Raw genomic sequence first — 15,842 nt, forward strand, 5'->3', positions numbered from 1 at the left:
CATTATCAAAATGATTAAAAAGTTGTTAAAAAATGTCCAAATGGGCTGGTCGTGGTGGCTCACGCCTGTAATCCCAGCACTTTGGGAGGCTCTGGCGGGCGGTCACGAGTTCAGAGCAGCGTGGTGTCAGGAGTTCAAGACCAGCCTGGGTAACATGGCGAAACCCTGTCTCTACTAAAAATACAAAAGTAGTCGGGCATGGTGGCATATGCCTGTAATCCCAGTTACTCGGGGTAATCCCAGCTACTTGGGAGGTTGAGGCAGGAGAATCATTTGAACCCGGGAGGCAGAGGTTGCAGTGAGCCAAGATCGCACCATTGCACTCCAGCCTGGGCAATAAGAGTGAAACTCAGTCTCAAAAAAAAAAAAAAAAAAAAAATCCAAATGATCTTTTCTTACCCTTAAGTAGCAAATAAGATGCATTATACAAGCAGACGCAGGCAAGGGAAAGAGCAAGTGCATTTTAAGTCTCAACTCACTTCTTAATTAGCTGTAATTCCCTGTGCATTTTACCCTACCTACTTTAGCCTGTTTTTCTTTTCTTTTCTTTTTTTTTTGAGACAAAGTCTCCCTCTGTTGCCCAGGCTGGAGTGCAGTGGCACGATCTTGGCTCCCTGAAACCTCTGCCTCCCAGGTTCAAGTGATTCGCCTACCTCAGCCTCCCCAGTAGCTGGGATTACAGGCACCTGCCACCACGCCCGCTTAATTTTCGTATTTTTAGTAGAGACGGGGTTTCACCATTTTGGCCAGGCTGGTCTTGAACTCCTGACCTTCTGACCCACCCGCCTCGGCCTCCCAAGCTGCTGGGATTACAGGCGTGAGCCACTGCGCCTGGCCTGCCTGTTTTTCTGTTCATAAAACGCACTAACGCTGAGAGGAGGGCGGGCGTCGGGGGTGGTATGGGGAGAGTGTCTGTGCTTTATCCAATCATTGGCGCTGGCGCGGGAACCGCCCAATCAAGCGCACAGTTGAAGAGGAGGGCGTGGTTTTCGCCATTTGGCGGGGCCTTTGTCGCTCCCACCAGAGCTTGGGATCTGTCTCCACTCTTCTACGTTCTTCACCTCGGGAGCCCTTGGTGACTCTGTGACGGCCTCTGTTGCCCTGTGATCTGCAGGTCGGGAGAGACGCACAGCTAAGATGCCAGGACATCCTGAAAGCTGGGAAAGGGTGAGTGTGCGGGGTTGGGGCATCCCGAGAGGAGAGAGCGGCCTGTGTAACCGGCGGGACTGGTCTCCTTTCCGCTCCTGGGTTTCCGACCTGAGTCCCTGATGGCGCAGTTCCGCGCCCGGACCCTCTGGCCGCAAGATGGCGGCTGGGCCCGCAGCCGGGATCCCCGCGTTCCGCCCCGTCCCTGCGGCGCCCTATCTGGAGCTCCCTGGGCAGCTCTGCACGCAGTCCCGAGTATTTCCCAGATTGTTCAGGGATGCCAGGCGGATCATCAGGGCAGAATCCTGACTCGGTGTGTGCGTGGCAGGAGCTGCGGCAGGTGGGGCTGCCAAGTCTCTTTTCTTAAACATTTTGTTTGAGACGGAGTCTTGCCTTGTCGCCCAGGCTGGAGTGCAGTGGCGCGATCACTACAACCTCCGTCTCCCAGAGTCAAGCGATTCTGGTGCCTCAGCCCTCCGAAAAACTAGGATTACATACCTGCGCCACCACGCCTGGCTAGTTTTGTATTTCTAGTAGAGACAGGGTTTCTCCATGTTGGTCACGCTGGTCTCGAATTCCTGACCTCAGGTGAAATGCCTGCCTCGGCCTCCCAAAGTGTTGGGATTACAGGCGTGAGCCACCACGCCTGGCCAAGAAAAGTATTCTTGTCCTTGTACCCAACAGTTAGCTGAATAGCTATAGGTAACATCAGATCAGGATCAAGAATTAGAGGCAGTTTTATTTTTATTTTTTAAGTTTTTGTTATTTTTTATTATTTTTTGAGACGGAGTCTCACTCTGTGGCCCTGGCAGTGCAGTGGTGCAATCTCGGCTCACTGCAAACTCCACCTCCTGGGTTTAAGCGATTCTGCTGCCTCAACCTCCCAAATAGCTGGGATTACAGGTGCCCACCACCATGCCTGGCTAATTTTTTATTTTTAGTAGAGATGGAGTTTCGCCATGTTGGCCAGGCTGGTCTCGAACTCCTGATCTCAAGTCATCTGCCCACCTCAGCCTCCCAAGGTGCTGGGATTATAGGCATGAGCCACCGCATCTGGCCAGCTGTTTTATTTTTTATTCTGGCCTCACAGAGTCAGCCTGAGTCTCCTCTGTTTGAATAACTTTTGGAGCATCAGCCCAGGGCCACTACAGACCCTTTCACTAGCGCCTAATAGTCTGAGGCATTTGGGGGTGTCCTGTGCAGACTGGGGTCAGGCTGACAACAGAGTCCAATTTTCCTCTTATCTCAAACAAAGAAGAGTGAGTAATCCAGGGCTTGTTTCTCCCCTCATGGAATGTTCTTATTTGACATCCAAATGGGAGTTGCTCTTGTTTCCTGATACTTGGGTGAAGAACAAGTAGGAGGTCTGGAGGCTCAAATTGATAGGTAAACACATTGCTTTTATTATTATTATTTGCCATTAGAAGAACAGGTGAAATAATCATGGACTCTACTATTCAGGAATTATTATTCTAAAGCCAATAAATACATGGTTGAATTAGGAGTAATGTGATCAGAATGAAGAAAGGAGTTGGCACAGAAGACTTGGGCTTTATTTGGGACACTGCTCTTATGTTGTGAGTTCTGATGTCACCACCTGAAGGGACATCATAGACAGAAGAGTTGATACAATTTTTTCTGTTGCTTTTCTCTTGTTAAGAATCGTTTCTAATGTAGTTTTTATAGAAAGTACTACATGTTTTGGTTAAATCGGTTGTTCGTGTGTCATGCAGAATAGAGATGAAGCTTAAACCATTAAAATCAGAAAAATTCTTGGGAGTCAAGCTCTTGTTGGTCCAGCTTAGGAAAGATAGAACACAAAATAAGCCAGCAGCATAGAGATGAGAAGATGAGGGCCAGCTCCCTACCCCAGCCCTATCCAGACCTACCCTATTTGAGCCTTGTCCAGGTCTGACCCACACTGAAATCTCCCCTCACAGAACCAATTAGAGGAGATCAGACTCCTGTTTGGAACAACTATTGGATCTGCAGGAGTGTGAAACAGGTGTCTACCCTTGGTGTCTCTTCAGAGCTGGAGCTCACAATTTTTCCAAACACAAAAGCAAATACATGGGAACAAAGGAGTATACATTTTAGAATCTTAATGTCTTTCTTTCTCAATGAAACCAGTGCTTACATTTTACACAGCAACCTGTTTTACACTTCTGCAGATCCACAGTCATGAGAAAGTAAATAGAAACACAACAATTAAAAGTCTCTCTACTTACCCCTTCCTTTCTATATCCCTCCCATCTGTGTGTATTTAGCTTTTATAGTGATAGGGAAACCAGAAGAAATAGCCTAAGCCGTCATCTAAATCCTACTGGGAATTATGAGACACTTAGTACCCACCTTTCAAAGTTTTTTGAGGCTTAGCTGACACCATGTGAGTTTCCCAGCACAGTATATTATAGCATACTTGGTGAGCACATAGTACAAGCTCAATAAACACCATATTAATGTATGTGTACATGTTGTTGTTCAAATGCAGATGTAGACATTACTACATTCTCCAGCCTTCTGTAAACTTTAAAAAGCTGGCGAAGCATGTGATTCTCTGAGACAGTGACTTGTGGTCTTCACTGTAACAAAAAGTATTTGTGTTGCAATAAGGGTATCAGATGTAAGGGACTCTGTGTGCTATGCCTGCTTTCTCTGAGTGCTGGAGAGCAACAGCGCATTAACAGGGAACTTTTGATAAACAAGCTAATTTCTGGACCCCTCCAAAACCTGCAGAATCACATTAGTTAGAGAGTGGCTCAGAATACCAAATGAGCTATATGCACATCGAAGCTTGAGAAGCAATGGTCAGCTAAGTGGTTCTTAGCCCAGGCTTCCAGTTAGGATTACATGACAAGTTTGAAGAAATACCACTACCTGTGTCTTCCCTACAGGTTCTGTTTTTTCATTATTAGATTCAGATTAGTATTTACTTTTCTCTCCACCAATATCATAGCAGTAATTATGGGCCCATCTGTGCATTGGCTTCTGGATCCAATTTGTCTAATTACAGCTGACACTAACTTTATTCATCTGGCTAAGGTGTTTTCTGCCAAGTTTCTTCTCTATAAAGTTATTTTTCTCTTTATTATGAAATGAGTTTCTTGGAGGGATGGGTTTCCTAAGTGAGGTTTATAAATGGTCACATTTAATCCAAAAACTCTGTTTCTTTTTCTTTTTAGGTTTTTTTTGTTTGTTTTTTGCTTATAGCTTGCTTTGGAGAACAAATGATCTCATATTTGTTGACTGTAGATATCAGCTTTTGAAACTGGAAGTTCTAAAAAAGGCATTAGTTTTGTAGGTTTTTATTTTATTTCATCTTTATTTTACAAGCATACACTTTACTTTTTGCATATTCAGAGAAAGAGAACAAAAATTAATATATAACTAATATATCATCTTAAAAATCTAAAATATAACGTGGCACATAAAGCCAAAAAAATTTTTTTGTTTGTTTTTTTTTGAGACAGAGTCTTACTTTGTCACCCAGGCTGCAGTGCAGTGGCACGATCTCAGCTCACTGCAACCTTAATATCCTGGGTTCAAGCAATTGTCCTGTCTCAGCTTCCTGAGTAGCTGGTACTACAGGTGCATGCCACCACGCCTGGCTAATTTTTGTAGTTTTACTGGAGACGGCATTTCACTATATTGGTCAGGCTGGTCTCAAACTCCTGACCTCAGGTGATCCACCTACCTCGGCCTCCCAAATTGCTGAGATTACAGGCATGAGCCACTGTACCAGCCAAAGCAAAAAAATTTTAAAAAACACCTGATTCAGTAACAATAGCTCTTAATTTAGTTTATATCGTTAAATGTTTTGATCTTCATCCTTGTTTTAGGAAACACAAAAAAGCATACACAAAAAGGCTTATAATTTTTATACAATTTAAAATATTTGTTAATTTCATTTAAACAGAAATGTTCTACTCTCCCACTTTTCGTGTGTACATAGTTACCATTTCTGTGGGTGTATGCATAAAATGTAAGCATCATTTGATCAATTTTCTGTTGTTGCCTTGTTTATATTACTCAGTTATGAAAACTGTCCTGGATGTTGTTTTACAGTTATCTCTGTGTATTGGGTCATAAATCCTTTTGAGATAAATTTCAAATCAGATAAATAGGGGTAAAACGCAAAGCTCGGCTGGGCATGGTGACTCACGCCTGTAATCTCAGCACTTTGGGAAACTGAGGCAGGCAAATCACGAGGTCAGGAGTCTGAGACCAGCCTGGCCAACATGGTGAAACCCCATCTGTACTGAAAATACAAAAAATTAGCTGGGCGTGGTGGTGGGCGCCTGTAATCCTAGCTACTCAGGAGGCTGAGGCAGGAGAATTGCTTGAGCCCGGGAGGTGGAGGTTGCAGTGAGCCGAGATTATACCACTGCACTCCAGCCTGGAGACAGAGCAAGACTCCGTCTCAAAAAACAAAAAACAAAAATAGCACTCAAAAATGTATATTCTTTTACTGATTCCTGTTTAGATTTTGTTTTATATGTACATATTTCTGCTAGTTTTGTGGATCTTATTCTATTTCCACAGAATTAGAGAATACATTCGAAATATTACTGTGTTTAAAAGTATCTTATTTAATAACTCAGGCCACTCATAAGTCAGAACCAGTTCTTCTCTTAACTTTTTAATTTCATCTTGGGTCAAATTAGGAACTCTACCCTTGACTGCATGATCAATGCATTATTTATTTTTATTACAGAAACTGTTGACATTCAGGGATGTGGCCATAGAATTCTCTCTGGAGGAGTAAAAATACCTGAATCCTCAGCAGAATATGTATAAAGATTTGATGTTAGAGAACTATACATACGTTGTCTCTGAGTCGGAATAACTTGCCTTCAGAATATCTAATGTCTAATAACTGTGATACCCTACCTTGTTTTAACCTGATTGTCTCTCGTAGCTGAGAGAGCTGGACAGACTCCATTTTAGTTTCTTCGCTTGCAGCCCCGTTACCCTACTCCCTTACGGACATAACTAGTGCAAGCTGACTCCAAGCACATCCAGGAATACACTTACTGATAAGATACTGAGGCAAGCTGTACCAGCAGCTCCTGGGAATGCATTCAAAGCCCCTGCGTTTATCGCTTTGTGATAGTTTAAGCCCCTGCACCTGGAACTGTTTATTTTTTCTGTAACTGTTTCTGTAACCATTTATCTTTTTAACTTTTTGCCTGTTCTGCTTCTGTAAAATTGCTTCAACTAGGCTCCCCGCTGCCCTTTTAGACCAGGGTATGAAAGGAAATCTAGCCCCTTCTTCGGGGCGGAGAGAATTTTGAGTGCTAGCTGTCTCTCGGCCACCGGCAATAAAGGACTCCTGAATTAGTCGCAGAGCGTGGTGTTTCTCTACAACTCGCTGGGTTACAACATAACAAGGGCTTTCTTTCTTTCCTTTTTAGAATGTCTCCTTGGGAGGTAGTGCTTTGTCTGAATGAATTTCAGAGTTTTGCTTTCAGGAAAAAAAAAAATTGTAAGTTTGTTGATGCAGAAAAAAATCTTCCTAGTGTTTCCAGCCCTCCCCGTTAGTTTTGATTCATTCAAACTTGAAAATGAAGCTTAGAATTTCTAAACTTAAAATACTTCCTACATATTCTAAAGAAGCTGGTAGGAAACAGTATTTTGGGGAACAATTTTTAAAAATCTCATATAATGTTCCCTTTTCTCTACTGAGCCACAGTACTGAGCTGGAAATTACAGATCCTCCAGCATGAGTCATCTGACTTTTTATTAAAAACAGGTCTTGCCATCTCTAAGCTGGACCTGGTGACTTTTTTGGAGGGAAAGAAAGAGCCCTGGACTGTGAAGAGTGAGGAGACCACAGCTGCACAACCAGGTAAGTGGGAGTAAAGATGGTAGGTGGCCTGGGTGAGAGGTTCGAAGGTCAAGAAACCAGATTTTTTTTTTTTTTTTGTCTTCCTTTATTTTGTTATAATATATCTATGTTTGCAGATCTGTTTTATGTACAACAATTGATTCTATCAGATAATCAGACCAAGGCATTCCACTGGTAATTTTCCCTCAAATCAATTCAGGTGAAATTAGATATTTATGCTCTTCCTGGGCTATTAAAACTTGAGATTTCATTATCAACTTTAGTTCTGAAGCCATACACACAATTCAAAATATACATTAACTAGGTTAAATCAACAAAAGTGGGCTGAAAGAAACCACAGGATTCAAACAATGAAACCGTGTATTTTGTTTGCATGAGAGTCACAGTGTGAGCAGCAAGTATTTCACATATCTCATGGCTCTTCAGTGTAGAGGGAGTGGCTTCTGAACATCTAAGGTCATTACACAGCAGGTGGGCAAACAGTTGGTGTGGCCTCCTGGAGGCTTCAACCAGCGCTAATTTCTTCTCTGCCTCTCCTTTTTTAGGTTCTGTTTTTTCATCTTTCTTCTTTCCTCTTTTTTTTTTCCCCCTTGAGATAGAGTCTTGCTCTATTGCCCAGGCTGGAGTGCAATGGTGCAATCTCAGCTCATTGCAATCTCTGAATCCTACGATCAAGTGATTCTCATGCTTCAGCCTCTGAATAGCTGGCATTACAGTTGTGCGCCATGATGCCTGGCTAATTCTTTGTATTTTTTTAGTAGAGACAGGGTTTTGCCATGTTGGCCAGTCTGGTCTCGAACTCCTGACCTCAAGGGATCCTCCTGCCTTGGCTTCCCAAGGTGCTGGAATTATAGGTGTGAACCACTGCGCCTGGCCTCCTTTCCTCTTTTCCTATTTTTTTCTCCCTTTCTGTCTCTTTCTTTCTGTCTGTCTTTCCCTATTTCTCTCCTCCTTTTTTTTTTTTTTTTTTATATATTTCTCTCTTTTTGTTTCTTTTTAATTTTTTTTTCCTTGTAGAACTTGGTTTCTTTTTCCTTCCTACCTTTCTTCTTTCCTTTGCTCCTTTCCTCCTGCCTGTTTTCTTTCTTACTACATGAGCATGCCATCATGCCTGGCTAAATGTTTTATTTCTTGTAGTAGAGACAAGGCCTCGCTATGTTCCCAGGGCTTGTGTCAACAGCTAGTTCTTCCATTTCAGCTTCCCAAAGTGTTGGGATTATAGGTTTGAGCCAACATGTTCTGCCCACTTTTATTTTCTTCTTTTTCCTTTTCATTCTTCCTTTTTTTTGGCTCTCTTTTCTTGCTTGGTTTCTTTCCTTCATTTCTTTCTTTATTCTACATTTTTCTTTTTTTCTTTTTTTGAGATGGAGTTTCACTCTTGTTGCCCAGGCTGGAGTTCAATGGCGTGATCTCAGCTCACCGCAACCTCCACCTCCCTGGTTCAAGTAATCTCCTGCCTCAGCCTCCCAAGTGGCTGGGATTACAGGCATGTGCTACCATGCCCAGGTAATTTTGTATTTTTGGTAGAGATGGGGTTTCTCCATGTTGGTCAGGCTGGTCTCAAACTCCTGACATGAGGTGATCCTCCCGCCTCATCCTCCCAAAGTGCTGGGATTACAGGCCTGAGCCACTGCGCCGGCTCTTCTTTTTCTTTTTCTCTTTCTCTTTCTTTCTTCTTCTTTTTCTTTTTCTTTTTCTTTTTTTGAGATGGAGTCTCACTCTGTCGCCCAGAGTAGGTGGGAAGCTCTCAGACTTAGCTGCCAGAGGGACGGTTTTGAGCGCGAGCGCCACACATGGCCGGCAGGGTGGACCCAGTAGCTTCCTGGTCAGGCCGTCAGGTGACCAGATGTGGGCTGCAAGCTGTGGCCAGTACTTGAGGCCGCTGGCCTCACGTTTGGGTTGATCAGAGATTGAAAGCTTAGGAAGGAAGGCCAGCGGACTTAGAGGCCGGCCGCTGAGGTGGGCCACCTTGGGGGGAATAAGTTTCCAACGGGGACAACTTCAGGCCGCGAGCGCCACACGTGGCCTGTAGGGTGGAACCAGTGGGCTTCTGCCTCCGCCATCAGCTGGCTTTTCCTTCTGGCCGCTAGGTCTACAGGATGTAAGCCACAAGCGTAGGACTTGGTCGCCAGCTTAAAATGTTTAAGATGGACCCGATGGCTCTCCCCGGTGCAGTACCGCTTAGGTCCAGCAGAGAAATTCAATGATGGTTCACTGTGCCCTCCACCTTCCTGGGCTCACGCAGGTGATCCTCCCATTTTGGCCTCCCAAATAGCTGGGGATCTGGGGATCGTTCTGTTTGTTCGTTTGTTTGTTTTCTATCCCCACTTTGAGTTTGTTTCCACAGTACATTGAGTTCTGTAGGTTTTTGTGTTTTGGGTTTTTTTTCTCTCTCTCATGCTCCTTCCTGTATACTGAAGTTGCTGTTGTTTTCGATTTCTTTCACCCAGGCTTAAGTGCAGTTACCTGATCACAGCTCACTGCAGCCTCGACCTCCCTGGGCTCAGGTGATCCTCCCGTCTCAGACACCCTGCCTCTTTCGTAGCTGGGACTAAAGGTATAGGGCACCACACTGGCACATTATTTTGTATATCTTGCATTTTATTTTTGTAGAGATGGAGTTCCATCATGTTTTCCAGGCTGATCTCAAACTCCTGCAGTCAAGTGATCGCTTGGCCTCGGCCTCTCAAGGTACTGAGCTTATAGGCGTGAGCCACCATGACTGGTTCTCTCTCTATCTACCTACCTGCCTGCCTACCTATCAATCAATCTATCATCTATCTCCTTTTTTTTTGTTTGTTTTTTAAGAAGAGACGTGGTCTTGCTATGTTTTTCAGGCTCTGGTGTTTTTTTATATATATATATATATTTTTTTTAAATTTAATTATTATTTTTTAATATAGGTGTTGTCTCACAATGTGGCCCCCAGGATAGTCTTAAACTGCTGGGCTCAAAGTATCCTCCCGCCTGGACCTCCCAAAGTGCTGGGATTACAGGCATGCGCCACTGTGCACGGTCTTGGTCATATTTTTGATGTGTTGATTCTTTCCAGTCCAGATGTATTATCTCATCCCTGAACATGTCTGACAGTGTGATTATGACATATGACTTTACCCGGCAACAGAGTGAGTTGATGCTCCCGCCTGAGCCCAGCCCACAGAAAGGATTGTGACATATCGTTGGACCCAGAATTGAGGTGATGTAACTATTCTACTGCCCTGGCACTGCCCACAGAAGACATTGTGACATATCGCTGGGTCTTGTACCCAGGTGGTGTGAATCTTCTCTCCAGCCTTGGCTCTTCCACAGGGGGCATTGTGTCATATCGCTGGGCTCCACACATAGGGTATGTGACTCTTCTGCCTGTGCCCTGCCCATGTGGCCCATTGTGACATATTGCTGGGTCCAAAACCTAGGTGATGTAACTCTACTGCTTAGGCCCTGCCTACAGAGGACATTGTGACATATCCCCGCATCCGTCACACAGGTAATGCAGCTCCCTTCTGCTTGGCCCCGACTCACAGAAAGGATTGTGACGTATCACTGGGCTCAGCACCTGGCTAACATGACTTTTCTCCTCTTCCTAGGTTTTTGCCCACAGGGGATATTGTGACATGTCACTGGGCCTAATACTAAGGTGACATTACTCTTTTGTCATGGCACTGCTCTCAGAAGGCATAGTGATGTATTCCTGGGCCCAGAACAAATGTGATATGAGTCTCCTGCCTGGACCCTGCCTACAAGGTGCATTGTAACATACCTGGGGCCCTTTGACTATTTTATTTATTGTATTATATTTTATTTATTTTAATTTTATTTTTGAGATGGAATCTCACTCTGTCACCCAGGATGGAGTGCAGTGGCGTGATCTCTGCTCACTTCAACTTTTGCCTCCTGGGTTCAAGTGATTCTCCTTCCTCAGCCTCCTGAGTAGCTGAAACTACAGCTGTGTGCCACCAAGCCCGGATAATTTTTGTGTTTTTAGTAGAGACAAGATATCACCCTGCTGGCCAGGCTGATATCAAACTCCTGACCTCAGCCGATCTGCCGGCCTTGACTTCCCAATGTGCCGAGATTACAGATGTGAGCCATTGCTCTTGGCACCCATTGACTATTTTATGTGACTCTTCTCTCTTACCTGGACATTGACCAAAAAGAGATTGTGACATATCTTTGGACGCAGCACCAAGGTGACGTGACTCTCCTCTCCTGCCTGGGCCTTGCCTATAGAATAGAGAGTGACTTACTGCTGAATGTAGCATACAGGTGATATGATTCTTCTGCTGACTCCCAGAAGTCACTGTAACATATGTCTGGACCCATTACTGAGACTGTGTGACTCTCTTCTCCTTGGGACCTGTCCACAGTGGGGATTGTGACATATTGCTTAGCCAAGCACCTACATTATGTGACTTTTTATTTATTTACTTTTTAAGATGGAGTTTCGCTCTTGTTGCCCAGGCTGGAGTGCAATGGTGCCATCTGGGCTCAGCTGGGATTACAGGCATGCGCCACCAGGCCTGGCAAATTTTTTTTGTATTTTTAGTAGAGATGGGGTTTCTCCATGTTGGTCAGGCTGGTCTCCAACTCCCGACCTCAGGTGATCCGCCTGCCTTGGCCTCCCAAAGTGCTGGGATTTCAGGCATGAGCCACTGCACCTAGCTTCGATATGACTCTCTTCTTATGCCAGGGCCCTGCCCACTGGAGTGATTTTGACACATAGCTGGGACCAGCTCAAATGTTATGTGACTGCACACTTCTTCCTGAGCCCTATCCATGAGGTGCGCTGTGTCTTATATCGGAGACCCTTAATCCTTTAGTTAGGTGATGTAACAATTTTTTTTTTTTTTTTTTGAGACAGTGTCTGGCTCTTTTGCCCTGGCTGGAGTGCAGTGGTGCGATCTTGGTTCACTGCAACCTCCGCCTCCTGGGTTCAAGTGATTCACTTGCCTCAGCATCCTGAGTAGCTGGGATTATAGGCGCACATCACCACAGACAGCTAATTTTTGTATTTTTTTTTTTTTTTTGAGACGGAGTCTCGCTGTGTCTCCCAGGCTGGAGTGCAGTGGCGTGATCTCGGCTCACTGCAAGCTCCGCCTCCCAGGTTCACGCCATTCTCCCGCCTCAGCCTCCCAAGTAGCTGAGACTACAGGTGCCCGCCACCACGCCCGGCTAGTTTTTTTTGTATTTTTAGTAGAGACGGGGTTTCACCATGTTAGCCAGGATAGTCTCAATCTCCTGACCTCGTGATCCACCCGCCTCGGCCTCCCAAAGTGCTGGGATTACAGGCTTGAGCCACCGCGCCCGGCCAATTTTTGTATTTTTAGTAGGGACGGAGTTTCACCATGTTAGCCAGGCTGGTCTTGAACTGCTGACCTCAAGTGATCCACCCACCTTGGCCTCCCAAAGTGCTGGGATTACAGGCATGAGTCACCACACCCGGCCGATGTAACTCTTTTGTTTGGACCCTCTTCTTCGGGTATTGTGACATATTGCTGGGCCCAGAATCTAGGTGATGTGACTCTTCTCTGCTGTTCCATCTCTGCCCAAAAAGAGATTGTGACATACCACTGGGTCAAGAACCTAGATGAGGTGACTCTCGTCTCCAGCCTGGTACTTGCACACATTGTGTATTGAGATATATCACTGGGTCTAACACATAGGTAATGCAACTCTCCTGCATGGGCCCCGCCCATAGAGGTATTATGAAATATTTTTTTTTTTTTTTTTTTTTTTGAGACGGAGTCTGGCTCTGTCGCCCAGGCTGGAGGGCAGTGGCGCGATCTCGGCTCACTGCAAGCTCCGCCTCCCGGGTTCACGCCATTCTCCGGCCTCAGCCTCCCGAGTAGCTGGGACTACAGGCGCCCACAACCGCGCCCGGCTAATTTTTTGTATTTTTAGTAGAGACGGGGTTTCACCGTGGTCTCGATCTCCTGACCTTGTGATCCGCCCGCCTCGGCCTCCCAAAGTGCTGGGATTACAGGTGTGAGCCACCGCGCCCGGCCTATGAAATATTTTTATATTAATCACCTAGGTGATGTGACACTCCTACCTGGGAACTGCCAAAAAAACCGTATTGGTACATATCACTGGGCCCAGCACCTAGGTGATGTGACTCTTTTCTCATGCGTGGGCTCTGCGAACTGGGGTGTTTATTACATATAGTTGGGCCTAAACCCTAGGTCGTGTGATTCTTTTGTTTTCCCGAGCTGTTCCTCTTCATAGAGAACATTTTGACATATTTTGAGGCCCATAATTTAGATGATGTGACTCTCTTGGATGGGCCCTCCCCGAAGTGGGTACTGTGACATATTGCTGAGCTCATTATATAGGTGATGTGACCTCTTGCGTGGGCCCTCCACATAAGGGGTAGTGTGACATATTGCTGAGCCCAGTACATAGGTGATGTGGCTCTTCTTTATGGTTTGGGCTTTGCCCAAGCAGGGATTGTGATGTGTTGCTGGACTCACCACCTATGTGTTGTGACTCTCTTCTTCTGCCTAAGCCCTGCATGCATTGTGTGTTGTGACATATGCCTGGATTCAACACCTAGGTGATATAACTTTGTGGCATGGGAACTGCCCACCGAAGTATTATCCATCTTTCCATCCGAAAGTATTATCCATCTTTCCATCCGATGACTTCATATCCGAAGTCATCTTTCCATCACTTAGATGATGTGATTCTTTTATTTTTCCTGTTTCTGGCATATTTTGGGAATAGTGACATATCATTGAGTTTAACACCCATGAAATGGGAGGCTTCTGCCTGAGCCCAGCACATAAGTGGCCTTGTGACATATCTTTGCATGCATTATCTAGGAGGTTTAACTCCCCTTTTCTGCCTGCACCCTGACCACTGGGAAGATTGTGGCAAATCACCAGACTCAGCAATCAGGTGATGTGTTTTTCCTGCCTGGTCCTTGCCCACAGATCATTGTAACATATCACTGGGTCTAGCATCCAGGTGATGTGACTCTGCTGACTGTATTCTGCTTTCAAGAGGAGACTGTAACATATCCCTAATTGAGCACCCAGGTGATGTGACACTTCTGCCCTGTCCCTGTCCCTGCCCTCTGACATATCACTGCCCCAAAAGGCGGGTGAGGTGAATCTTTTGGTTAATCCCTATTCACTGGTGGATTGTGATGCATATTATCCAAACTTACAGGTGCAATATGACTTTCATACCTCTAAACAACCAATAGCAGATACATTATCTCTCATAGCCAGGGTCAGGAAAATGAGTAATGTCTTGGGTTTCTTCTTTGTATGAAGATCATAAAGAATTAACACTCTCTCACTGTATAAAGTTGTCAAGAGGTTCAGAGAATGTCCTAACAGAACTCAGCACACAGGGGAGGTTGTGACACTCATATGCATAGCCTGCCAACAGTAAAGACTGTCATCCTTCCACGTAAACACAGCTCACTGTTGAGGTTCCGAATCTCATATGCAGATGCAGTTGAAAGTTAGAAAATTAAATCTCATGTTAATTCGGTCCATAGAGAGGTTAGTGTCTCTGAGACCAAGATTCAGCACACCTGTGAGTCAGTGACTTCACTAAAATGACACCATTTGCAGGAGGGACTGAAGTTCCCATACACAAATCCAGACCATCATGGAGATTGTCACTCATGTACTTAACACCCAACATACAGAGGATATTACGTCTCATACCTAGAACTAAGACATGTGTGAAATTGTTAATCTCATACCTTGACCTTAATTCAGGTGTGTTTGTGACATACACCTTTTTTTTTTTAGCACCTGAGTAATTCGACTCTACTGCCTGAGCTGAATGTACAGATGGGATTGTGCCATATTTCTGGACCCAGCATTTAGGTGATGTGAGTCTATTCTCTGGTCTTAGTGCTTTCCACAGAGAACACTGAACATATCACTGGGCCTAGTGTCCTGGTGATGTGACTTCCCTCTACTTCCTGGGCTTTTCCTAAGAAGGGATTGTAATATATTGCTGGGTCAGAACCTAGGTGATGTGACTTTCCTCTGCTGCCTGGTTCCTCTTGTACATTGTGTATTGACATGTGGCTTGTTCTAACACTTTGGTGATGTGAATCTCCCACATGGGCCCTGCCCACAGAGGTGTTATTACATATCTTTTCATTCATCACCTAGGTGATGTAATTCTTCTGCCTGGGCCCTGCCAAAAGGGAGGATTGGGATGTATCACTAGACCCAGCACCTAGGTGATGTGATTCTCCTGTTTTCTCTGGGCCTCAAATATTTTGGATAATGTAAAATATTACTGGGACCAACACCTATGGGATTGCATGCTCCTGCTTGGGCTCTGCCCACAGGGACCTTGTGACATATATCTGCATCCAGACCTAAAAGGTGACACTTCTTGCATGCACCCTGCCCTGCACAGGAAAGATTGTGACATATCCCTGGAACCAGACCCCAGGTGATGTGGGTGTTCTGCCTCTGTCTTGCCCCCAGGGAGCATTGTGACATAGTGCTGAGCTCAGCACCCAGGTGATGTGACTGTGTTGCCTGTGCTGTGCTTTCAGGAGAGAATTGTAACATATCCCTGGCTGAGCAGCCAGGTGATGTGACACTCCTGCTTGGTTCCTTCCCTCAGGGAAGAGTGTGAGATATCCTTGGCTGAAATCCCAGGTGATGTAACTCTTGCTAACTCCCTACGTACAGGCTAAATGGTTACATATACTACAGTCAGCTTATAAGTGCAGTGATGACTCTCATACCTCAAGTCAGCTATTAGAAGAAATAGTGTCTCTCATAGCTTGCCTTAGATGAGTCACATCCTTAGTCTTCTCTTTTTATGAAGGTCATAAAGAATTGCCACACTCTAACATATATAATGC

General features: G+C 45.0%; 1 protein-coding gene across 22 annotated transcripts in view; it reads left to right on the plus strand.

Annotated features, from left to right (window-relative positions):
* The first annotated feature begins 916 nt into the window (after positions 1 to 916).
* Positions 917 to 15,842, plus strand: part of LOC105494280 (zinc finger protein 254) — a 91,483-nt gene continuing 76,557 nt past the window's right edge. For 7 of the 22 annotated variants that reach the window (XR_011617944.1, XR_011617937.1, XR_011617935.1 and 4 more), the window contains exons 1-7: positions 917 to 1,167; positions 6,899 to 6,994; positions 9,085 to 9,685; positions 10,047 to 10,481; positions 10,582 to 10,738; positions 10,843 to 12,694; positions 14,761 to 14,843. The gene's annotated coding sequence lies outside the window, so the exon portion shown is untranslated. Of the gene's footprint in view, positions 1,168 to 4,326; positions 4,433 to 6,898; positions 6,995 to 9,084; positions 9,686 to 10,046; positions 10,482 to 10,581; positions 10,739 to 10,842; positions 12,695 to 14,760; positions 14,844 to 15,842 lie in introns of those variants that run through there. The other 15 variants (XR_011617936.1, XM_071088052.1, XR_011617943.1 and 12 more) reach the window with 12 other exon arrangements.

Source organism: Macaca nemestrina, chromosome 20 (genome assembly GCF_043159975.1).
Source record: "Macaca nemestrina isolate mMacNem1 chromosome 20, mMacNem.hap1, whole genome shotgun sequence".
Classification (NCBI taxonomy): domain Eukaryota; kingdom Metazoa; phylum Chordata; class Mammalia; order Primates; family Cercopithecidae; genus Macaca; species Macaca nemestrina.